Source organism: Hyperolius riggenbachi, chromosome 11 (genome assembly GCF_040937935.1).
Source record: "Hyperolius riggenbachi isolate aHypRig1 chromosome 11, aHypRig1.pri, whole genome shotgun sequence".
Lineage (NCBI taxonomy): Eukaryota > Metazoa > Chordata > Amphibia > Anura > Hyperoliidae > Hyperolius > Hyperolius riggenbachi.
The window spans coordinates 52091014-52117884 of NC_090656.1; the positions used below are offsets into that span (position 1 = coordinate 52091014).

General features: G+C 45.3%; 1 protein-coding gene across 1 annotated transcript in view; it reads right to left on the reverse strand.

Moving 5' to 3' along the window:
* CTCF (CCCTC-binding factor) overlaps positions 1-24134 on the reverse strand; it is a 63902-nt gene extending 39768 nt beyond the window's left edge. Inside the window, exon 1 of the mRNA XM_068261738.1 lies at positions 23972-24134. The gene's annotated coding sequence lies outside the window, so the exon portion shown is untranslated. The remainder of the gene's footprint in view (positions 1-23971) is intronic.
* Positions 24135-26871: the final 2737 nt, after the last annotated feature.

The following is a 26871-nucleotide window of genomic DNA, read 5'->3' on the forward strand; positions in this document are numbered from 1 at the left end:
AGCAACCCTCTTGTTAAGAAAGTGGACACTGACATCAAAAATACTTTTTTGGCGGCAGGGGCTGCTTGCAGACCAGCAGTAGCCCTGACCTCCTTGGCTAAAGCTGTTAAGGTATGGATTGAAAATATCAAAACCGCCTTGAATTCTGATACTGACAGACAAGACATAATAAAAGCGTTGGGATGAGCTGAAATTAACAAGCGATTTTATGGGGGAAGCGGCTATCGATACCATCAGATCATCAGCCAGAGCAATGCTCCACAATGTTACAGCTAAAAGGGCTCTTTGGCTAAAACCATGGTCAGAGGATCAGTCGTCCAGGAATAACTGGTGCAAGATACCATTTGACGGGAAACATCTGTTTGGTCCAGAAATGGAGGGAGCAATAGCTAAAGATACCGGAGGGAAGGCGGGTTTGCTACTCCAAGACAAAAAGGCGCGGCCTTTTCGTCAGCAAACGTCCAGAAAGCAGTCTTCAGGGAGATTACAGCAGGCTAAAACCTATAGGCCAGGAAAGCAATTTAACAAAAATTGGAGATGTTCGCAATCATCCTTTAAGTCAGGTAAGACTAAATAGACTCTCGGTTCTGGACAGAATCAGAAATCCTTCTGAAGGTGCTACCACCCAGTCAGTCCCCTTGGGAGCAAGATTGCACTACTTCTGGAAGGTCTGGGTGGAGGTAATGGAAGATGCATGAGTGCACAGAACATTAAGAAAGGGTCATTCATGGAGGTTCAAGGAAGATGCCTCCAAGGTCAATTTATGGAAACAAAATTACCAATGAATATAATGAAGCTTGAGTACCTCATGGAATATGTAGATTCTCTGGTTCAAGTGAAAGCAGTGGTTCCAGTTCCTCGCAAAGAAGAATTTACAGGAATACCGTGAGTAGCAAAAGTATTCGGCCCCCTTGAAGTTTTCCACTTTTTGTCACATTACTGCCACAAACATGCATCAATTTTATTAGAATTCCACGTGAAAGACCAATACAAAGTGGTGTGCACGTGAGAAGTGGATCGAAAATCATACATCATTCCAAACATTTTTTTCAAATCAATAACTGCAAAGTGGGGTGTGCGCAATTATTCAGCCCCATGAGTCAATACTTTGTAGAACCACCTTTTGCTGCAATTACAGTGCCAGTCTTTTAGGGTACGTCTTTGCAAATCTAGAGACTGAAATCCTTGCCCATTCTTCCTTGCAAAACAGCTCCAGCTCAGTCAGATTAGATGGACAGCATTTGTGAACAGCAGTTTTCAGATCTTGCCACAGATTCTCGATTGGATTTAGATCTGGACTTTGACTCTGCCATTCTAACGCATGGATAGGTTTTGTTTTAAACCATTTCATTGTTGCCCTGGCTTTATGTTTATAGTCATTGTCCTGCTGGAAGGTGAACCTCCACCCCAGTCTCAAAGTCTTTTGCAGTCTCCTAGAGGTTTTCTTCCAAGTTTGCCCTGCATTTGGCTCCATCCATCTTCCCATCAACTGACCAGCTTCCCTGTCCCTGCTGAAGAGATGCACCCCCATAGCATGATGCTGCCACCACCATATTTGACAGTGGGGATGGTGTTTTCAGAGTGATTTGCAGGGTTCGTTTTCCACCACACATAGCGTTTTGCATTTTGGCCAAAAAGTTCCATTTTGGTCTCATCCGACCAGCGCACCTTCTTCCACATGTTTGCTGTGTCCCCCACATGGCTTGTGGCAAACTGCAAACGGGACTTCTTATGCTTTCTGTTAACAATGCCTCTCTTCTTGCCACTCTTCCATAAAGGCCAACTTTGTACAGTGCATGACTAATAGTTGCCCTATGGACAGAGTCTCCCCCCTGAGCTGTAGATCTCTGCAGCTCGTCCAGGGTCACCATGGGCCTCTTGACTGCATTTCTGATCAGCGCTCCTTGTTCGGCCTGTGAGTTTAGGTGGATGGCCTTGTCTTGCTAGGTGTACAGTTGTGCCATACTCCTTCCATTTCTGAATAATCGCTTGAACAGTGCTCCGTGGGATGTTCAAGGCTTTGGAAATCTTTTTGTAGCCTAAGCCTGCTTTAAATGTCTCAATAACTTGATCCCTGACCTGTCTTGTGTGTTCTTTGGACTTCACGGTGTTGTTGCTCCCCAATATTCTCTTAAGACAACCTCTGAGGCCCTCACAGAGCAGCTGTATTTGTACTGACATTAGATTACACACCGGTGCAATTTAGTCATTAGCACTCATCAGGCAATGTCTGTAGGCAACTGACTGCACTCAGATCAAAGGGGGCCGAATAATTATGCACACACCACTTTGCAGTTATTTGTAAAAAAAAAAAAAATTGAAATCATGTATGATTTTCGTTCCACTTCTCGTGTGTACACCACTTTGTGTTGGTCTTTCATGTGGAATTCCAATAAAATTGATTCATGTTTGTGGCAGTAAATATGAAAAGTGTGGAAAACGTCAAGGGGGCCGAATACTTTTGCAACCCACTGTATATTCACCCTTGTTCTTGGTTCCAAATACATCAGGAGGATGGAGACCTGTTTTAGACCTGAAGTTTCTGAACAAATTCATAAGGGTACGGCACTTTAGGATGGATAAAACTAGTGAAAGTGAACAACTGGATGTCTACAGTCGATCTGTCAGATGCTTACCTACACATACCCATCAGAGACAGTTTTCAGAAGTATCTGAGGTTCGCAATAACGGCAAGCACTGGCAGTTCCAGAGCCTTCCATTCGGTCTCTCGACAGCTCCAAGGACCTTCTCGAAGGTACTACTCCCAGTGATTGCATCCTTGAGAAAAAGGGGCCTGAGGGTATTTCACTACCTCGACGACTTACTACTAGTTAATGAGGTCCATTCTGTTCTATTGCAGCACCAAAAGATTCTATTCTCAAAGCTACAGAAGCTGGGATGGTTCGTTAACTTTCAGAAAAGTCAACTAGATCCATCACAGGATATGATCTTTTTGGGGCCAGATTTATAACCACGGAGAACAAAGCATGTTTACCCAATCAAAAGATAGTTTTGATTCAGCAGAAAGTGAAAAAAAATTCTCGCAACAGTGTACACGCCAAACAGTGCCCGAGTCTTCTAGGAACTTTCTTCTCTGTAATTCCAATGGTAAAGAGGGCACATTGGCAACTGAGAATATTTCAGAACCATTTCCTCAAATCCTGGAACAAGGATTTCAGAAATTCATTCTACCTTGGAGAGTAAAGGTTTCCCTTTGGTGGTGGACTCACAGGATTCATCTAAGAAATTGTCACCACATTCAGCCGGAAATCCCCATAGTGATTACAACAGACGCGAGTCTGCAGGGTTGGGGAGCCCACTGCAAAGTAGTATGTGTACAGGAGAATTGGAAAATTCCACAGGTCAGAGTACCTTCAAACCTAGAACTCAGAGCAGCATTTCTAGCATTGAGAGCGTTCCATCATTTGATCTCAGGGAAATCAGTACTGCTTCAAATAGATATACGACAGCTGTTGCATACATCAGGAGGCAGGGAGGAACCAGGAGTCAATCCCTTTTGCAGGAAACTACCCACATTATGGATTGGGCTCAGAAGAATCTGTCAAACTTGATGGCAACCTACCTACCAGGGTCTCAGAATTGCCTAGCGGATCAGCTCAGCAGGCAGTTCTCCAGTGCTCACGAGTGGTCCTTGAGCCAGGAAGTGTTTTCAGACAGTGGTCCAGCGATGGGGAATACCGCAAGTGGATCTATTAACATCTGCAGAGAACATGAAGTTGACCAATTTCTTTTCACGTCTCCCTCATCCAGCAGCATTAGGGGTAGATTGTCTAGCACACCCATGGACATTCAGCCTCAGGTATGCCTTCCCTCCTTTTCCGATGATCCCAAAGTTTCTGCAGAAGTTAGCAGAATCATGCAAGATCATTGCTATTTTGCCTTACTGGCCAAGGAGACTGTGGTTACCTCTACTTTTGGATTATGAGTCTGGAGGAACCATGGAAACTTTCAACAGTTCCGGATCTGCTCTCTCAAGGGAATCTCCTTTATTCAAACATCAACGGCCTCAGTTTGATGGCATGGAGGTTGAAAGGAGAAAGTATAGAGAATAGGATGCTCAGAGGAGGCGATATCGACCCTGCTAAAAGCGAGAAAAAGATCCACTAACTTCAAAATGCATTTTAATGGGAATAATAAAAAAAGTCTTAGTTTTTGCCCATTATAGTTTTAAAGTGTTCCAGAGCTGAGAAAATGCAAAAATCCATACTTACCCGGGACTTCCTCCAGCCCCATAAGCACGCGAGTCCCTCGCCGTTCTCCCGCGGTCTGCCGTTCAGCCCCGGTAATCCTGCTCAGTCGCGTCAGTTTGGGTCTTCTGCGAATGCCCAGAAGACCCAGACTGGATCTGACTGAACCTGTTACTAGTGCTGATTGCGGCTGAACGGCAGACCGCGGGAGGGTGGCGAGGGACTCGCACGTGCTTATGGGGCTGGAGGAAAAATAGATTCTTGCATTTTACTCTGGTTTACTTAAAAAACATTCTACTGTGAATAAAATCCACACATTTGCCCATTTGTCCCTGTTATTGCAACATTTAAAATATTTCCCTAGTAAAATGTATGGTGCCAATATTTTTTAGGGGAAAATAAAGGTGCATTTATTCAGTTTTTTTGTCCATCACGAATTACAAGCCCATATAGGCAAAAGAGAAGAGCGGATCACTCAGAAACAGCCTTATCAGTCCACAGACAGACTGTACACACGCTGAACTGTCTGCTGAAAACATGCCCAGCAGGAGGTGATGACGGACCAGTCGTTGCCTTTAAACATGCGTGTGTACGAGCCTTTAGCTGTATTACACTTACAATTCAATCGTAGGTTTATTTTCACTTCAGATTCCCTTTAAAAGTCATTGCAAAATGAACACTGAATTGCCTCCGAAGACCTCAGCAGAACAGGATTATGGTCCATGTATACCAATCCGCCCTGGTGGATCCATTCAGATGATAATCAGTGGAAAACAAATATCGGACAATGTTAAAGTGGACCCAAACTAAACGTTAATTCTAAATATTTAGTTGACACATACAAAGATAAACAAACACTCCTTCAACCCTATGAGCATTTCATTGCATGCTTTTCACCTTTCTATTTTCTTAACTAGGGTTATACAGGTGGCAGCCATTAGCAATTTCTCTTTCATCTACTCCACCAGTTTGCTGGATTCTGTCCCGGCAATATGAAAGGAAGGGAGATGTTCCACCAATAAATGTAAAATATTTTATATTTGTCATCATGCAGCTGAAAAAAAGCTGCTATTATAATTTAGAACAGGGCTGTGGAGCCGGAGTCAGAGTCGTGGAGTCGGGCAATTTTGGGTGCCTGGAGTCGGAGTCGGGAAAAAATGCACCGACTGACTCCTAATGAATTTGTAACTGTAATTAAAATAGAAAATATGATAAAATGTTCTATTTCTCAGATAATAGTCATTAAAAATAATGTATATATACAGTGTGTATATACACAGTAATAGCTGTGCTTAGTCCACAAAAATGAAATAAACCAATCAAAATGAGTTACTTGTGCTGCTTCAATAAAGTAGTCCCCGTATTTTTAAGGTCAGATATACATATCTGATTGTGACTGTATATATGATGTGTACACAGGAATCTGTTATATATACTAAATAACATCTATGCTGTAAGAATAAAGCCTGATGTGTAGCTGTGTCACTAATAGAGATGGTCAATGAGATGGAAATAATTCTGCACTGATGCTGATTTATGCAAATGTATGCACTCCCTTTGCTGATGAAATCAAATAATTTGATATGTTAAAATTTGGTTTAGTGACTACAAATTAAAGGGTACCTGAGACGGATGAAAAGTAAAGTTTTATACATACCTGGGGCTTCCTCCAGCCCCCTTCAGGCTAATCAGTCCCTCGCTGTCCTCCACCACCTGGATCTTCTGCTATGAGTCCTGGTAATTCAGCCAGTCAGCGCTGTCCGGCCGCATGCCGCTCCCACAGCCAGGAACATTCTGCACCTGCGCAATTGTGCTGCACAGGTGTAGTATGCTCCTGGCGGTGGAGTATGTGCATGCGCACTACGCCCGACTGGCTCAAGTACCTGGACTCCTAGCAGAAGATCCAGGTGGTGGAGGAGGACAACGAGGGACGGATTATCCTGAAGGCGGCTGGAGGAAGCCCCAGGTATGTATAAAACTTTACTTTTCATCGTCTCAGGTTTACTTTGTTACACAGTAGTACTATACTTTACATATGCACTCCCCACAGAGCTGCAGGGAATCCACTGAGAATGCTGTGCACATTGAACACAGAGGTGTTGTCTGTTTACAATCTCCTTATTCCCCTGCAGAGTACCTGCACATCATTCTTACATGTACCCACACTTACATTGCCTAGGACCTGATAGATGTTCTTTGTTCCGGTTTGTACCTTTTACAAGTACTCTTACCAAGGACTAATTTTAGTCTAAAGGGAATAAATATAGTAGTCTACATATCCTTCTCACTTCAGTTGTCTTGTAAAATTCCTAAGCGTTGGCAGTTGAGACGAATTTCACGTTACATACTTTTAATCAGCAAAATTGTAATATGCAAATTAGAGGAGTCGGAGGAATCCTAAACTGAGGAGTCGGTGGATTTTTGGACCGACTCCACAGCCCTGCGCACTACGCCCGACTGGCTCAAGTACCTGGACCAGGTGGTGGAGGAGGACAACGAGGGACTGTTTATCCTGAAGGCGGCTGGAGGAAGCCCCAGGTATGTATAAAAAAAAAAAACAAAAACAAAAAAAAAAAACTTTAATTTCATCTGTCTCAGGTTTACTTTGTTACACAGTAGTACTATACTCTACGTATGCACTCCCCACAGAGCTGCAGGGAATCCACTGAGAATGCTGTGCACATTGAACACAGAGGTGTTGTCTGTCACCCATAAACCTTGTTCAGATTGTGCATGAAGAATGTGTAATAGAGGAAGAATCTCCTCATTCCCCTGCAGAGTACCTGCACATCATTCTTACATGCACCCACACTTACATTGCCTAGGGCCTGATAGATGTTCTTCGTTCCAGTTTGTACCTTTTACAAGTACGCTTACCAAGGACTAGTTTTAGTCTAAAGGGAATAAATATAGTAGTCTACATATCCTCACTTCAGTTGTCTTGTAAAATTCCTAAGCGTTGGCAGTTAAGAGACGAATTTCATGTTACATACTTTTAATCAACAAAATTGTAATATGCAAATTAGAGGAGTCGGAGTCGAGGAGTCGGTGGAATCCTAAACTGAGGAGTCGGAGGATTTTTGGACCGACTCCACAGCCCTGATTTTGAAAATAGATTTTATTTCTGAAATCTTGTATTTTTAATTTGGGACCACTTTAAACAAGGGTTTCATTCAAAACCTTAGTGCGTGGCTAGCTATGAACTTCCAGATCCTCAGTTTTGAGCTTCCCCTATCAATCCCATCAGTATCCTTCCGTTGACTTCCCATGTGTCATGTTGTCATCAAACGTAGTTTGTTGCATTATCGTCAGGGATCTGTTTTCAGGGTGGTCACATCTGAGTAAGGTCTGGGGCACACCAAAACCCGCTAGCAGATCCGCAAAATGCTAGCAGATTTTGAACAGTTTATTTTATGAGGCGTTTTGCGGATTGCTGCTGCGGATTTCAGTGTACCATATTTCATATATTGTTACAGTAAAGCTGTTACTTAACAGCTTCTGTAACAAAACCGCCTGCAAAACCGCTCTGATCTGCCGTTTTTCAGAGCTGTTTGCGTTTTTCCTATACTGTACATTGGAGGCAGAAACGCCCCCGCAATCCAAAAAAATGCCTCACCCTGGGAGTATGCGTTCCAGCAAAACGCCTCCCGCTCTGGTGTGAACTATCCCATTGAGATACATTAACCAGACGTATCCGCAGCCGCAAGCGGCTGTAAAAAAAAAAACGCCAAAAAACCCGCTCGGTGTGCACCAGCCCTAAGATTTAAATCAATATTCCCCATACTGCAAGGTATTAAAACTCTCTAAAAATAACTCTCACTGGGAAACTTCCCGTAAAATAGTTTTTAGATGGTACTTAACACCAAGAAGAGTGGCCTCGTTCCAACCCGATAGCTCCCCCCTTTGCTGGCACTGCTCATCTAATACAGGAACGCTTCTGCACATACTCTGGGATTGCCCTATCATAAATAAGTTTTGGCTCCAAGTAGAGTCCCTGATTAAAAAAATACTTCTATAGCTCCTTTAAGATCTCACCCAAGCTGGCACTACTACTGATTGACCTCCATCTCCTACCCAAACCCATACAACCGCAAATAGCCCATGTTTTACTATCAGCTATATCCCTAATAGTGACAAATTGGAAATCAGCAAACCAAATCAACATAACCCAAGTGTTATCTGTGGTTAATAGAAACATCTCGATGGAATACAAAATAAGAAGCAGGACATTAGGAGACCACAATCATTTTGTTCTCCCAAAACACTGGCTGAGTTACGCTAGCCAATTACCACTAACTTGGTGAACTGATACCCCTATACTTTTAGCCTTGTCGGTACCTTTCTTCCTCTCTTTCTCATCAAATCCTACTTCTTGCTCTTTTCTCTACTAATGCTCTTCATTCCTCCTAGTAGCTATTACCTCGGTTATATGTAGATGAATAGTCACCCTTATAGAACTGTTGCCACTCTAACAACAAAGTCACAGTACTAATAAGTGTCGTAAGCCTGATGGGCTACCGGCCTCGACACTTTATTTTCAACCCCAAAGTTGGTTGTTACCTGTCACAGGTTTAGCTAAAACAACTAATCCGGGTTCTTAGGTTTTGGAGTGATTTAAATATTATTCTCATTCTTTATCGTTCCTAATGTTTACTGTAATACATTTGTTATCTTACATATATTGTAGTCATATATAAGATTCACAGCTTTTTAACTGCAAGTTTACTTTTGTAATTAACACCTGCTCAATAAAATCTTTTATGATGAAAAAAAAAAATATTCCCCATACTGTTAATTGATGTCTATCGATGCTACTAATTTCAGGCTGAATTTGATTGCTCCATTTCCACACTCCATATCATTTTGGACTAGACCAATCCCAAACATGCAAGCCGGAATAATTTGTATCTTGCTGACCATATGCTGTATAGTTTTTATAACTCTGCCCAACTGATCAGTTCAGGAGAATAACCAGAAATAAGTTATATCTGGAGTAACTGCAGCCATAGTGGAGGTTTCAAGAGCTGAGTGAAAAACTCTCAGACTAGGATTGCAGGTGGTCTGCTGGAAGACCTCTAGAGCCATAGCTCACACAGAGGTACACACACAGTCCCAACACATTGTTATAAAATGAAAAGGAGTTATCAGGCAATTACTGTTAAAATAAGGGCTACTTACCCGGGGCTTTGTCCAGCCCTAAGCTCCCAGCATGTCCCTCACCGCAGCTCTCCCACAGCAGTTTGCCGCCTCTGCCTCCCGGTCCGCGGTGATGATGGCAGGTTGACCTCTGCTACGCCTGCACGAGCGGCGCTGTCAATCACCGGCACATGGACCGGAGCATACTGTGCAGAACTACTGCGCCTGCACAGTACGCTCCGGTCCACGTGGCGGCGATTGACAGCGGTGATTGACTGCCTGTGGGAGGCAGAGGCTGCGAACAGCTGCGGCGAGGGACGTGCTGGGAGCTTGGGGCTGGACAAAGCCCCGGGTAAGTAGCCCTTATTTTAATAATAAGGGCCCGTTTCCACTTGTGCGGTATCGTCACGGATTCCCCGCTAACTAATTTGCATGCAAATTTTACCACAAATTTGCATACGATTTCACACAGGTTAGTGTATATGCGAATTTAACCATGTCAGTGCCTGTGTGCTTTTACATTGCTTTCATGCGAAATCGTATGCGAATTGGCAGTAAAATTTGCATACCAAAACCGCATGCGATTTTCCTATTAAATACATTGTGTGCGATTCGCATAGCGGTGTGCAGTATGCAAATTCTGCAGGGTCTACCGTGCAGATTTTTTCTGCACAGAAAAGCGCTCAGAAATTCTGACAAGTGGAAACAGGCCCATCCACTTGTATTGTCTATGCAAATCCGCATGCAGGAAACACATGCAGATTCGCTCTAGTGGAAACGGGCCCTCATTGCCTGACAACTCCTTTAATGTCCCCTTGCAGAAAATGGCCATGGCCTTTTCTATATCAGATATAGCAAAGGTAGAGCCCTTTTTCTGCAAGGTGGCAGGATTACACATAGAATCCAGCGCAGTTGTGCCTGAAGCATGCAGCTAATCTTATCAAATCTGCCAACCTGAGAAACTCCTGATCTGCTGCATGCTTGTTCAGGGTTTATGGCTAATAAAATAGAGGCAGAGGATCAGCAGGATAGCCAGGTAACTGGTATCCAATGTAAATGTGGGTTGAGCAGTATTTCTCAGCAACGCACTACAGTCTGTGTGCGACCAGTCTCATAGAGATGAGACATGATCACTGCGAAGTGAGAGCGGCAGGGGAGAATATCGCAACATGCTAGTGTGAAAAGGGCCTAAATAAAATTTCCTGTACCATGGCTGTGCAACTTACTAGCAAAAGAAAAATCTCATTTTTGTAAGACTGGAAGAAGGAAACCATTACTGAAATGTTCAACTTACCGTAAAAGAAAAAAAAAAAAAAAGTAAATACAAGCATAGAATACAACTAGATAGAGAAATTCTTTATTTTTCATAAAGTATTTAGAATTCACAACATAACTTCAATCACATAAGTACTTAGCATCAAAAAAGATGAATACTGTAAGGGCCCTTTTCCACTAGCGGCGATTGCGATGCTGAATCTCAAACCGCTAGATTTTTAAATCGCTACGGTTTGCTTTTTAACATAGGAATCGCGGTAGGTAATTTCCACTACCGCGATTCGTTTTTTATACTCAATTGAGATTTTTGCAGTGATTTTGCTATGCTTTGCATATCAAAATCACGATCGCAAGCTCCGGGAAAATTTGTTCACTTTGCTGAATCGCAATGGCTAGCGTTTAGCGCGAACGCTAGTGGAAAAGGGCCCCAAGTGATACTTTTCAAATTAAAATATTTTAGCTGGTTTAACAATGTGCTTGCAAAGACTGCATGGAAGACAAGAGGTTAAAAAGAGAATCGAAGGGATGCCAACAAATAGATTTACTTTCAAAGAGCAGCATGTTACCATATTTCATTATGTCCAATTCAGACCTGCTGCCCAATATTAACAATACAATCCCACGGCTGATCAAACGTGGTCACCGACTGTCAAATTCAAGCTAACTAATCCGATGGGTTCATAGCTTAAAGTGGATCCGAGGTTAACTTTTACACATTGCATAATTGTGTTCCTTTCCTATTGTTTATAGGGCATTCCTCAAGCCAAATACTTTGTTTTAATACTCTAATTCCCTATAAACTAAAAAAGCCACGCCCACAAATTTTCAGAGAGCCTTGGCAGTAGCAAGGGCTCATGGGAGCTCAGTCTGGGCAGGAGGAGGGGGAGGTGTTTCTAACCATTGATTTCAGAGGCAGAGGGGAGGAGGGAGGGGATTAGGCTGATGGCTCAAGATACAGATAAGGCTGCCTCTGTGTAATGTTTACAAACATGGCTGCTGTCATTGTATCACAGGAATAAATCATATTCTATTAAAACTGTTTGCAGCTAGTTTTGCTGTGTAAACCAGGGCTGTGGAGTCAGAGTCAGGGCAATTTTGGGCACCCGGAGTCGGAGTCATGGTTTCAGAAACTGAGGAGTCGGAGTTGGAAGATTTTTGTACAGACTCCACAGCCCTGGTGTAAACCATCTAAACTTTAGATAAGATATATAGACATGTTACTTGTTATAGTTAGCTTTTCATCTCGGATCCACTTATAAAGTAAACCAGAGATAATTACATCTAAAGATTTGATACTTACCTGGGGCTTCCTCCAGCCCTATAAACCCATGTGAGTCTCTCGCCATCCTCCCACAGTCTGCCGTTAAGCCACAATCATGTTTATGGGGCTAGAGGAAGCCCGGGGTAAGTATCGAATCTTTAGATGTAATCATCTCTTTGTCAAAATGAAGTACACACCCTTGGTGGATACGGATGGTCGACTCCCTGGTCCTGCTAATGACTTGGGTTGCAGCACTGAGTAACCGGTTCTGACTTTTCCCAATTAGTTTCTCAGCAGATCTGATTAGAGTGAACTCCAGGAGGGGATTAGAAGTAAAGAGGAAAAAAAAAATTGGATGGGCGGGTCAGGTAGCTGCAAACCCCACCTTTTCTGGGGCCTGCTATGGCTGGCTTTCGTTTTCATAACCGCTGGGTTAATGACGCTGGAAGCTCCACTCTATCTCACACAGAACGAAGTACAGGGAGGCGGGGCGCGGCCAGGGAGAGGCAGAGCTGCTTATGGAACACCCCCAGTGGGCGTTTAAACAGGGAATACCTCTCCTCCCTTCGATGTTGATAGCGCAGCACGCTGGTGGCATTGGGTAAGACAGAGCTTGGGGGAGACACAGAGGCATGTCATCTATCAGGGAACATGCCTCTGTGGATTTTCACTAAATATACACATTGGTGGTTAGAGGACAGGGTTGGGATGCCCGACTTTAAAGTCAAAGCTCCATGCAAAGCCAACAGTTGGCATAGTTGAACGAGACAAACTAGATGTGGTGAAACCTTTAGACCTATTCATTCACATTTTAACACAACTTCCTCTCCACCTTACTGGTGGGATATCCATGAAAAAGGGGGGTACACAACACCATAGGCCCTTAGGACAACATGGACATAAACCCCCCCCCCCCCCCCCCCCCAGAGGCACAGGCCCTTATGCAATGAATATTTTCACCTGAGTTACCTCCTAGGAGAAAATTTTAATCTCTTTAAATTAACTTTTCAGTATTTTACAATTGATAAAGTACCCCAAACTTGGTGAAAAGGTGCTATCAAATTTATTCTGAGTGTTTTCTTGCTTGTTGGTGGCTTAAAAGGCATTTTATGACAAGTTGTGAAAATTTCACCTAGGAGAAAAAGTGAATTGCATATGGGCCACGGTTACATGAGACAAGAGGACTCTCCAGGGACAGCTTGAAGTGTATGTGCCGGTTTCTAAAGTCTTTTCCCCTCTATGTACCTCCACAGTAAAGTAAGCAGAGACCACATCTGTTCAGAAATGTTTAGTGGCGCTCCAAAATCACTGTTGCTTGACATTCCAAAGCTCTGCAAATTTTGACGCTTTGGACCCTCTTCAGCTCCAGACTCCCTTTCTGTCTTCCCAGTAATTGCCAGCAAATTATGGAATCAGCAGGAAGTTAAGATATACCCGCAAAGCAATTATGTAAAATTACTTCACTGCAGATAACAGAAAGCAAGTGACAATCAGGGAGGTAGGTGGTAGGGAGGATGAAAGCTGAATACCTGGTAACAGTATATTTTGGTAGTTTTCAAAAAGAACATAAGCCTTAAAGAGACACTGAAGCGGAAAAAATTGATATTATGATTTGTATGTGTAGCACAGCTAAGAAATAAAACATTACGATCAGATACATCAGTGTAATTGTTTCCAGTACAGGAAGAGTTGAGAAACTCCAGTTATCTCTATGCAAATAATCCATTAAGCTCTCCGACTAAGTTAGTCGTGGAGATGGCCGTTATCGGACTTTTATTATCTCAACTGTTCCTGGACTATTTACTTTTCCTCTGCTAGAGGAGAGGTCATTACTTCACAGACTGCTCTGAAAGACTCATTTTGAATGCTGAGTGTTGTGTAATGTGCACATATTATAGAATGATGCAATGTTAGAAAAATCACTATATACCTGAAAATAAAAGTATGAGAATATTTTCTTTGCTGCTAATCTTCTAGTAATTATTCATAGTACACAACCAATTCACTATATCATTTTTTTTTTCGCTTCAGTGTCTCTTTAAGCTCAACACACACCATACAATCTTGGTTGTACAGATTTACCAAATCTATGTAGTATAAAGCCGCATCTACACGAGTAGATGCGGCCGCAATGCTCCTTATCAATCCGGCTCGATTGATAAGATGCGACAGGACGGATCTCCGCACCGCCAATTCCCTGCTCGCTCCACGCGAGGGGACAATGGCAGGGAATCGAGCGGAAGATAAGCGGCGCCAGCGGGGACAAGCAGGGAATCGAATGCGGCGCACGCGCGGCGAGCAGGGATGCGGCGGAAGAGGCGATCACTGCAATGTCCCATAGTGTAGATGGGGCTTTATGGCCAACAGATTGAAAATACCTTGAATGATTCATTGGATAAGCTCTTATACTACATGAAAGTGGTAAGATTGTAGAACCTAGATTGTATGGTGTGTGTTGAGCCTTAAATAGATTAGAAAATCCCTACAATAGATTCCTTTAGTAACCACCAAGAAAAAAAAATGTGGAGTTTACAAACGATAGTATCCAAATTGAAAGCCAATATCACATCTCCCAGATAAAAGAACAGACTATTGTACTGAATGTGGCCTACAACAGCATCAACAGACATGCAGCATTAGAATCTTAAAGGGAACCAGATATCAGAGGTATAAAGAGGCTGCCATATTTATTTCCATTTAGGACCTATCTGCACCAAGTATGATATCACAATGCGAATTTTCACATAAACACAAACCAAGCACACACATCCAAAATGTTACCAGAACCTGCAACTTCCACTTTCGCAACATCTCCAAAATCCGCCCCTTTCTGAGCCCGGACACTACCAAACTTCTCATCCATGCCCTCATCTCCCACCTTGACTACTGCAATGCCCTACTATCTGTCCTTCCCTTAAAAAAACACATTGAACCCCTTCAATCAGTCATGAATGCAGCAGCTAGACTCATCCATCTTTCCCACCGCTCTGCTTCCACTTCTCCCCTCTGCGAAGCCCTACACTGGCTCCCTATCAGCTTCAGTTTTAAGTAATATGTTGGCGCTTTATAAGTACAATAAATAATAAAAAAGCCGCAAGCTCCCGCCACTGCAGCCCACTCGCTCTGCTGTCAGTATAACAGAAAAGCTCTGTGAGATGGCCAGGAGCCGATTTCACTGACTGGCTCAATGATTACAGGGTCAGGAGCCAATGAAAGCTGTGTCATACCAGCTGAACGAGTTCGCTTCAGCTTTAGGCACGCACAAGCGTATGAGCACCCCCACATCCTCGCAGTACTCTCCTGGTGATGTGGGTGCAGAGCAGGCGTGCGCGCGCAGTCAGCGATCCTTACAGGCTGCCAGCGGGACCCCAGAGAGGACCATAACTGTGGCGAGGGACTTAAATGACTTCTACGGACTGGAAGAAGCCACAGGTAAGTAAAACTACATCTATGTTTTGACCTTGGGAGTTCTGTAACCTCCCTGGTGGTTACCCCCTACCTGAGCTTGTGGTAGGAAAAAATAGCTGCAAGCGGTAATCCCCAGCTCAGGGTAAGGAATTCCCTGCTCTCCTGGATGTTTTGGAGTCCCGCACATGATCTGCACTGGGCAGTGGGACTCAAGTCGCTTTCTCATTGACATGACCTGGCAAACCGGCAACGAGTCACACGTCTTTATGAAGTTGCAACACCACCAGGTTATCAAATGGTTCTGGCTTTAGAGTGGCAAGCAGAGCACTAGGTTAAGGTCTTAGGTTCATGTCGCAAGCTACAGATTTAATACTTACCTGGGGCTTCCTCCACCCCATAAACACATCTGTCCCATGCTGTCCTCCCGCGGTCTGCTATTCAGTTGCGATCAACCCCGGTAACTTGCTCATTTGCGTCAGACCGGGTGTACTGCGCGTGCGTGGAAGGTCTGCACATGCGCAGAAGACCCAGACTGGACTCGACTGAGCAAATTACTGGGGTAGACCGCAGGACTGTGGCGTGGGACTCAGACGTGTTTATGGGGCTGGAGGAAGCCCTGGTAAGTATCAAATCTGTAGCCAGCGACGTCTCTGGTTTATTTTAAATCTTGCCCATCTGCATACAGCGTTAACGTGTCTAAAATGCTAACTCCAGCAGGATTCCCTTCTGGACACATGTTGAACTGAATTTGAGAAAGCATGGTGGGGGAGGGGGGGTTAAATTAATACTCACTAAATCCCAACACTGAAGCAGACCTTAAAGAGGAGCTGTCAGCCATACCATCTCCGAAAATACTTGCTCTATTTACATATGTATTGCATTGTCCACGTTATAATTTTAATGATTTTTCTACAGTAAAAAGAAAATCCTTAGCATTTCCCATTTTAGCTGTGGCTATTTTAAAGCCAATCATGATGTCATTTCCTCCCTCACTCTCCTTTGCCTGATTTGCTGCCCCTTCACTATAAAAAGTGCATTGTCTCAGCATGAGAAAATACTGGCCAGAGAGGAATAGAGTTGTGAGAGGGGAAACCAGGAGGGAAAGAGGCTTCAGCCAATCAGGCTGCATTAGTTAAGTCTGAGGGGGATGTAGAGCAGCAAAAAAAGGACAACCCAGCATGCCTTGCAACTTCCTTTTTGTGTTCCAAATTTTATGTAAAGAGTCAGGTAAACTGGGGAATGATCATTTATCAACAAGTAATAGTAATTTTAACTTTTGGATTGCCTGGTTAGCATCCTTATTACTTGTTTAGAGATAAAAATAAAGAATTGATTTTATGCCTGACAGTTACGCTTTAAAGTACACCTGAGGTGAAACCTGCATGAAAAACCCCTTGTTCTCCCCAGAATTTTTTTTCCAGCCGGGTTTCATGAAAAAGTAGCCAGGTGGGGCGCAACTGGGGAAATGCAGGGCCGACAACTCTGCTTACAGCATAGGAGGTGGATGAGGAGGTGAGCCGTTTACAGCCAGATGGTTCCCAAAATTAGCTGGGTGGAGCACCGGGCTAAAATCCTGGGGAGAACACTGCACATACTTACCTAGGTAGAGGACAGCTCTAGATCATGAAGAGGCACCCCGTGTCCTCCTGCCCCCCACCGTTACAGTGTTCTCCCCAGGGCCAATTAAGTGGGCGGGCCGCCCGGCTGTTTTCAGACCCCGCCCAGCTGTTGTCAATCACCCACCCAGCTGCAAAAAAACCCAGGCAGGAGCGCTCCATTGCCTGCTAGCAATCAGCGTCCAGCTCTCACACAATAGGGAGAGCTGACGCTGTGCACTGCAGGAGCTGGGGAGCGCTCCTCTGCCTGTCACCTCACGCTGTCTAGTCAGGTGAAGCAGGGATTGGCTGGGCGGGTTAGAAGGGGCGGCACCATGCGTGTCATCTAGCTGGAAACTTCTGCTCCGTCTCTGCCTCCCGCCCTCCAATGAAACAGGCTTTATTTTATGCTGGCAGCTCTCTGGCCAATGGAAAGAGAGGCAGCCAAGCAAGCACACCCACACATCTTTCTCAGCAGCCTGCAGAAGTTATGAGAGGAGAGAGACCATGTGCGTTCTTCTGCAATCAGGGACAGTCGGTCAAGAGCGACTCCTTCATTCTCCATCCCCCGCAGACAGCAGATATCCATGCCGTTTAGATAAGGAGCTGCTGGTCTAATCAGCTAGAAGAGGTGATATAACTTCAGAGCTCAGTTTGTTTGCTTTCTTTTGTTTACGTTCAGTTCGGGGAAGGATAGAGCATTACAGGGCATGTACAGTGACGGTGTTTCCGAGGCAGCCTCCTCTGCAGTCAGCTCTTTTCTGCTCCGTCCCAAACTTAAAGAGACTCCGTAACAAAAATTGCATCCTGTTTATCATCCTACAAGTTCCAAAAGCTATTCTAATGTGTTCTGGCTTACTGCAGCACTTTCTGCTATCACAGTCTCTGTAATAAATCAATGTATCTTTCCCCTGTCAGACTTGTCGGCCTGTGTCTGGAAGGCTGCCAAGTTCTTCAGTGTTGTGGTTCTGCTATGAACTCCCCCTTCCAGGCCCCTCTATGCACACTGCCTGTGTATTATTTAGATTAAGGCAGCTTCTTCTCTCTTATCTTTTACAAGCTGGATAAATCGTCCTCTGAGCTGGCTGGGCTTTCACATACTGAGGAAATTCAGACAAGGGCAAAGCTGTTTGCAGGAAGAAAAGAGCAGCCTGAAACTTCAGTGCATGAGAGATGCAGGGGGAAAGAAACACACAAATGATCTCTTGAGATTCAAAAGGAAGGGTGTATACAGCCTGCTTGTGTATGGATGTATTTTCTATGTGTGGACATACTGCACATCAACCTACTTCCTGTTTTGGTGGCCATTTTGTTTGTTCATAAACAAACTTTTTAAAACTGTTTTTAACTACTTTTAATGCAGCGAGGAGCGGCGAAATTGTGACAGAGGGTAATAGGAGATGTCCCCTAACGCACTGGTATGTTTACTTTTGTGCGATTTTAACAATACAGATTCTCTTTAAAAAAAAAAAAAAAAAAAAGGCAATCTTCTCTCCTGCTGTGTCTTTATCTACCCCCTAGCTTGCATCCTGTCAGTAATGATCCCCCTCCCCCTTCAACAATCACTCTGCAGGAACAAAATGGACCTGAACTCTTGCATAGAAGGAAAACAGTGAAATGTACCCTGCATGTATTTATAGAGTCTGGCCTGTCTAATTACCCCTCTTGTCTAATCACAATTTGTAGTTTTATTTCTCCATTGTGTCACCTGACTGCTATGGCAGATAAACTAATTTGAAAGCACAGGAGGTCAACAATGTCTGCTTCCTTGAAAGCAGGAAGTAGAAACAGTGCAGATTTATTGTAGAATTTGTATCAGCTGTAACAATGAAATGTCTTCAATTAAAATTTATTATGTGGTTGCTCATCTTTTAGAGGAGAGAGGAAGTTCTGAGTGCTGGTCTGCTTTAAAGGAACCTGAGCACCATAATCTGAAATACTTTCTCCCTAATGCTAGGTACACACGATGCAATTTCCTGACAGATTTACTGTCAGATGGACTATTTCCAACATGTACAATCTGATTTCTGATCAAATTTTAGCTCGATTTTCTATAGAAGTAAACGGGAAAATCGATTAAAAATCAGATTAAACATGTTGGAAAGTCCATGCGACAGTAAATCGGTCAGAAAATTGCATCGTGTGTACCTAGCAGGTACATCGGCTCGTCTCCTCATCCTTCCCCTATGCTGTAAGCAGAGTTGCACTTCCCCGTCGCACACCACCCGGCTACTTTTTCATGCCACCCGGCTGGAAAAAAAATCCTGGGGAGAACACTGCAGTACCACATGCAAATACCCCAAAACATACAGTTTTTTTGGACTGTAGGACACACTTATTCTCCCGCGAAAGTTCCTGCATCATAGTCTGAATGTGCAGAGTGCAGTGCTTTCAGCAGAAGCACTTTACTGTTCTCTATAGTGGTTTAGAGAGCACACACAGCACAGGCAAACCAAGTGTGGGTTCTTAAGATTTTAACTGGACGCATCTTTTGTCTGTACCCCCCTCCCCCCCACCATGCATAAGAAGAGCAGTGCTTGCTGAAGGCATTGTGTCCGAGCTGCTCCCTGGCTATTCTCCCATGGGCTGCCGTTTCTGATCTCCCTCACCTGAAAGAAAGAGTGCTGGAGATGTGCGAGTTGCTCCCAGCAACCCTCCACACCTGGAAGAATGTGCGGTGCAAGTAGGCACTGGAGATGTGTCCGAGTTACTTCCAGAGTGGCCGGACTTAAGCGAGCAGCCGCTTGCAATCTGCAGCTTAACCACCAAAGGAGCCTCTAAACCTAGGTGCGTCTTATGGTCAGGAGCATCTTATACTCCAAAAATACGGTATCTGACAAGAGCTTGCTGGATGCTATCGTGGTCACGGTCCCTGTACTGCACAAGCATGGCCGTGCTCGTACATGAAGAGGTGCACAGGCCAGAACTTCCAGAGAGTCCCGGGCAGCGGCGGTAGGGGCAAGGACATGGGGAGCGTTTGGAGGATCCAAAGGCTTCACTCAACCTAGAGAAGCATCTTGTTTTTTTCGTACAGGTTTCACCCTGGGTTTGGTTTAAAGGGGTTCTGTGGCATGTTAAACAAACTGACACTTACCTGGGGCTTCTATCGGCCCCCTGCAGCTGTCATGTCCCGCGCCATCCTACGATCATCAGTTCCCCGCCGCTGCCCTAATTTTTCCATCTAAAGCGACTGCAGCTGCCAGACCGTGTGCATGCTCGCTCCTGCCTCCAGGAGCTTACTGCGCAGTACGAGAAAACCTCGTACTATCCCTGCTCAGTAAGCTCCCAGAGACGCGAGCATGCACTATTCGTCTTGTTTGACAAATTATTGACCGGTGTCGGCATCGGGGAACAGAGGATCGTAGGAGGATGGCGTGGGACATGAAACATGTGCTAAACAAATTTCAGTGAACATTACTATGAACTATAGCAGAACTAAGGAGGGTCAATGAGTCAATGAGAAATTCTGGCAGATGTGGATTTTATGCAATTTGAAAGGGGACTACAAAGCACAGCAGCATTATTTGATTGGTCAATTTTAAGTTGCAGAAGTTAGCAAAACCTTTGCATCTCACTGACCATCCCTAAGCTAGACAATTAAGCACATTCAATAAAAAGGTGGCATAAAGTAAGAACAGTCCTCAGAAGCCAGGTAGCCAAGACTGTAGAAAATAGGGAGGGGCACATACACCTGGTTCTTGAATTCAACATTATTGTGTCCACCTTGATAAAAGCATTTTAATCCTTGTTTTTAATCTTTAACCAGCTGAGCGGTCTGGACGAGCTCAGCTCGTCCAACACCGCCAGAGGCTGCCGCTCAGGCCCTGCTGGGCCGATTTTCACCAAATAAAAAGCAGCACACGCAGCCGGCACTTTGCCAGCCGCGTGTGCTGCCTGATCGCCGCTGCAGCGCGGCGATCCGCCGCGTGCAGCGGCGAAAGAGGGTCCCCCCAGCCGCCCGAGCCCAGCGTAGCCGGAACAAACAGTTCCGGCCAGCGCTAAGGGCTGGATCGGAGGCGGCTGACGTCAGGACGTCCCTCCGCTCGTCGCCATGGCGACGAGGTAAGCGAAACACGGAAGGCCGCTTATTGCGGCCTTCCGTGTTACTTCTGGCCGCCGGAGGCGATCGGAAGAACGCCTCCGGAGCGCCCTCTAGTGGGCTTTCATGCAGCCAACTTTCAGTTGGCTGCATGAAATAGTTTTTTTTTTATTTAAAAAAAAAACCCTCCCGCAGCCGCCCTGGCGATTTAATCAGAACGCCAGGGTGGTTAACTCTTAAAGGACAGGTGCAAGCAAAAAAGAAAACAAGGTCTATATACCCGAGGCTTCCTCCAGCCCCTGGCAGCCTATCTGACCCTCACCGCAGCTCCAGGATCCCCTCCATTGCAGATGCCGACCTCGTCAAGTCATATCTTCTGCACCTGCGTAAGGCCTGCTATCGGGTGGCCTGCAGCTTTCTTGCGAGCGGCGTGGCCATCCGCAGAAGATACCAACCTGGCAAGGTCAGCATCTGCAACGGAGGGCATCCCGGAGCTGCGACGCGGGACAGAAAGGCTGCCAGAAGGAAGCCCCAGGTATGTAGATCTGGTTTTCTTTTTTGCTCACACCTGTCCTCTAAGCAGACTACACTGAGTGATTCTTAAAACAGGTTCAAAGAGACAAGAGCAGCTGCCAAGGTCAACCATTTTAAGTCCTGAAGCGGCTCAGGACCGCAGTAGGTAGAATGGCAGCTAACAAGGCATACGCTGCGGCTTTACGTGGTCTCAAGCCGATCTGTGCTTGTCACTATAGACCAATGATCAGACCAGGTGATCACTGTGAGCCAATTGCATACCCTCCTTTGCAGAACACGAGGTAAAAAAGAAAAAAATTATAGTATAAAGCCTTGTACATACACTAGTTGAAACTCAACTGAGGCGGCGGATAGCAACCACCTCTGCCAAATCTAGCATGTGTACAGCGACCCCCAAACCACTCCAACACCTCAGGAATCTATCACCCTGGTGGATCAATTTAGACAATCGTCAGCCAAGAGCATTGATCTTCCTACTCACTAAAAAGGGGCCCATACACCTAACGATTTTCTCGCCGATATACAGCAGTGTTCTCCCCAGAATTTTTTCCCAGCCGGGTGGCATGAAAAAGTAGCCGGGTGGCATGAAAAAGTAGCCGGGTGGGTGGAGATGAAAATGCACGGTAACTCTGCTTACAGCATAGGAGGAGGTGAGGTGATCCCATGACAGCCGGGTGGTCACCAAATCTAGCCGGGTGGAGCACCTGGCTAAAAGAGCCTGGTGAGAACACTGCAGCAGATTCACAGATGATCGGTTTCATGCTGAAATCGATTCACAATCTGTTTGCAGTAAAGGCAGCCATACAATCCCTCTCTGATCAGATTCGATCAGAGAGGGATCTATCTGTTGGTCGATCTGATGACAAATCAACCACTGTATGGCCAGACTTAAGTCTGCCACTTGACACCACCGTCGTCAATCTCCCCACATATCAAAAGAACACCTACAGGCTAGCAATGCACCTATACAGCCTTGCCACCCGAGTCCCAATCTTTGCCTTGTACACCCTCAGAAAATAATTGCAAGTCTTCCAATTTGTCCATGTTAAAATGCAAGAAAGCAGGCAGGATAAACACAGCCAAAAAGCTAAAACGCAACCAACTGATCTAGTCACCTTCCCCACTTTTGCAAAAAAAAAAAAAAAAAAAGTGATTCATTCTGCTTCCTAGCATTTGCTAGCCAGCTGTCAGTGGTCTTGAGAAAGCTAATCCAGGCTTCCAGCATACCAGACCACTGCTGAGGTCTCCATAGCACACTACAGAAAGAAAACCTGGCAGAGTTCACATAGTTTCTGCAAAACACAGATGCAGCAGGTAGAAAAGCCTGACCACCCCAACCCTCTCCTAACCACCAACCTGTGGATAGAACAGAGCCTAAAACTCAACTCCAACCATGTAAAAGAGGCCTAACAACAAAAGTAAAACAAAAAACCACCACAGCGCTGGCTAATTCATCACAAATATGCCCAAACAGATCATGAGCGACACCAAAAATACACACAAAATTATAAATACATTTACCCATAAGAAAAATACAATCAAGTTAAATCACATATATGCCTACAATAACATATATGCACATCACAGGAATTAACAAATAAATAGAAAATGATACATATTTTATAGTATACACATATACAATAAAAAGCAAAACAATACAACAGGTGCTAGCCGGAGCTTGCAACTGGCTGCCCCCACTCTCCTATATAATCTATGGCAGGCTATTCTGCAGGGGTTCCCTGGCATTTATCCCCATCATGGGGAGTTTGGGGGAAGAATGATAGAGAGCACTATAAGGAGGGTACTGTAAAAAGAAGCACTAAATAAGGGGTCAGAATAATAATGAACACAAAAAAACCACTAGAATCAGGAGCCATTATAATGAAGGGCACTGTAATAGGTGGTAGTGACATAACCGCTATATCAGCTTTTAAAGACCATGCCACCTGCAAAAAAATAAAATAAAAATCAGGGGTTCCTTGAAATCCATAAATTGATTAGTGGTTCCTTGAGATCCAAAAACAAGTGTTTGCCGGGTTCCTCCAGGGTTGAATAAGGCTGATCTATAGGTTAGCCGCAATAATGGCCAGAAAAGAGCGGGAAGGAGAGGTGCGCACCGCATAGCGCTCATCGGGCCCGTCCAGCTAAGCCCAGGATGGGGGCCCCGGCCAGCAAGCTGCAGCAGCTGCGGCGCGTGGAAGTGGCGCGGGGAGTCCTCGGCCAGCTCGCTGTACAGCCACATAATGCCAGTGTAGAGAAAATGGAGGCCAGGCCTAGAGCGAGCGGCTGCTGCAGTCCCTCCCGCCCGCAGCCGCTCCATTCTCCAGCCAGCTGATGCGGAGCCGCAGCGCCCAGTGGCAGAGAACCGCCACACCACAGCTCCAGACATTTCTGCCAAATTACAATAACGATAGAGGGAGACAAACACCCCCATCAGCCGCCCAAACCGGAGCCCCATCGTGACACCTAGAGGCCGGAGAAAGCTCCTGCAAATTACCTTTCCCCCTCGTCTTACCTCCCCAGGACGAGTTTTTCTCTGTTTTTTTCTGCTTTCTGCACAGATTCCAGCGATTCAGAACACGCGGCTCACAAGCGACTACCCCACAGAACCGTCTAGCGACATCCAGCTCACCGTTTAATCGCTCCAAGACTCTGTGTTTCACAAAATGGCGGGAGAGGCAGAAAAGGCGCATGCGTGGGTGGGGCGGGGACAAGAGGATGCCGGGAAGTGTAGTTCGGCGCCACGTTGTGGCTCAGCGAAGCCGCGCGGTTGGCTTGGAGGAAGTCAGTGAGTTCGAGCGCCAATTTTGAAAGCAGAGGTGGTTGACGTAGCTGCAGTCGTTGGGAGACACTGAGCTCCAGAGGCGGTTCTTATCAAGGAGGACAACAGTTCAAGCATGTGTGAGGCGCAAATCATTTACATGAAAGGAAAAATATAATGGCGAAGTAAATGTATGAACCTGTATGGCAGCGTAGTGCGTCTAGCTGTCCCCATAGCAAGGTTACAGCACTCTGTAGATATACACTGGGCAGGACGGGTCTCTGCAGAGCAGGTGGATGGAGATTGCTTGAGTAGCGTGTGGGGGAGCCTAGATATGCCATGTGGGCAGCATAGGTAGGGCTTGTTTAGCTGAACCCCCAGCAGCTTAGCATCTTGTTCTGCAAGCCTGCAGAAAAGTATTTGGGTAGGTGCACACATAACATTAAGTTCACATCATCAAACACGGATGGTCGTGCAATCGGAACACAACGCGTACGATGTGCGTTTCTATGCGTTGCATGGCTGCCAGCCGCGTGTTGTTAAAAAATGCGTGCAGCATGCGTTTGCAGACCGCACTGGTCTGGAACGCATGCAGTGTGAATATCAGTCAGTGCAGTCTATGCACTTTTTGATGTTGTGCGTGTCTGCCTCCTGCACGCGTTGTTGAAATCCGGACGGAAACGCGTGCAGTGTAAACAGGGCCTAAAGGTCGCGTTCTATGTCATGCGTTTGTGTGTGTGCGTTGGGGCTCTTTCACACCAGAGCCCGTTTTTCGACTTTGCGTTAAACCGCAGAACTTTGCGTTAATCAAGGTAAATTGAAAGTTCATAGGCTTTCATTTTACCTTTCACACCCGACGGTGCATTTGGACGCTTTGCGATTCAACGCACGCGGGAGCTTTTACTCGTCGGGAGTCGGCGTATTCCCGTCGGGTTGAATTCATTACTACCGCCGCTGATTGCGTCACACCGCTACATCACGACGACACGCCGCAGGGCATATAACGCGCGCAGGAGAACGGCTGTTATTTCCCCCAATGTAACAAGGCTCAGACAGGGAACTGCCAGGACCTAGGTGCTGACATCACGCTGTGGGAGGGCTTTCATCACAATATCAGTCATTAACTATTCAGGAAAAGATAAAGATTTCTCATGGGAAAGGGGGGTGTACATTTGCCACCCATTGTTTTTGGTTCAGAATGATGGCTCACCCTGCTGCAGCTGAAATTGCAGGCAGCACTAATTACTAATTCCCTTCTGAGTCATAGCCAGTGGCGGCTCCAGGAATTTTTTTTAGGGGGTGCTATGCAGGTGCTGGACCAATTTCCGGGGGAGCTGACGACCTGCGGCGCGCGAAGCGCGCCGCGCCAAAAATGGGTGTGGCTACAACCTGCGGCGCGCTAAGCGCGCCGCGGCGAAAAAATGGGCGTGGTCATGACCGGGTGAGGGCGGGGCTAACTGTAATTTAACGTGAACCCAGGGTGAGAGTGATATGGTGGCTGCCATATTTATTTCCTTTTAAACAATACTAGTTGCCTGGCAGCCCTGCTGATCTATTTGGCTGTAGTAGTGAACTGAATTACACCAGAAACAAGCCATGCAGCTAATCTTGTCAGTTCTGACAATATTGTCAGAAACCCCTGACCTGCTGCATGCTTGTTCAGGGTCTATGGTTGAAAGAATAAGAGGCAGAGGACCAGCACCGCAGCCAGGCAACTGGTATTGCTTAAAGGGAGATAAATATGGCAGCCTCAATATTATTCTCACCTCGGGTTCCCTTTAAAAGTGCAACGCAAAGACAGAGGGCCCAAGTTTTGGTGACCCTTTTCCCAGAAAATTCACATAATTGTGCAGGTTTTCTCAAGAAAATACACGTAATGTGAGCAGATTTTAACAAAAAACACGTCCAATGACCCCAATATGCACAATCGTTATCAGATATGGCCCCAATATGCACAATCGTTATCAGATATGGCCCCAATATGCACAATCGTTATCAGATATGGCCCCAATATGCACAATCGTTATCAGATATGGCCCCAATATGCACAATCGTTATCAGATATGGCCCCAATATGCACAATCGTTATCAGATATGGCCCCAATATGCACAATCGTTATCAGATATGGCCCCAATATGCACAATCGTTATCAGATATGGCCCCAATATGCACAATCGTTATCAGATATGGCCCCAATATGCACAATCGTTATCAGATATGGCCCCAATATGCACAATCGTTATCAGATATGGCCCCAATATGCACAATCGTTATCAGATATGGCCCCAATATGCACAATCGTTATCAGATATGGCCCCAATATGCACAATCGTTATCAGATATGGCCCCAATATGCACAATCGTTATCAGATATGGCCCCAATATGCACAATCGTTATCAGATATGGCCCCAATATGCACAATCGTTATCAGATATGGCCCCAATATGCACAATCGTTATCAGATATGGCCCCAATATGCACAATCGTTATCAGATATGGCCCCAATATGCACAATCGTTATCAGATATGGCCCCAATATGCACAATCGTTATCAGATATGGCCCCAATATGCACAATCGGTAGCAGATATAGCCCCAATATGCACAATCGTTATCAGATATAGCCCCAATATGCACAATCGGTAGCAGATAT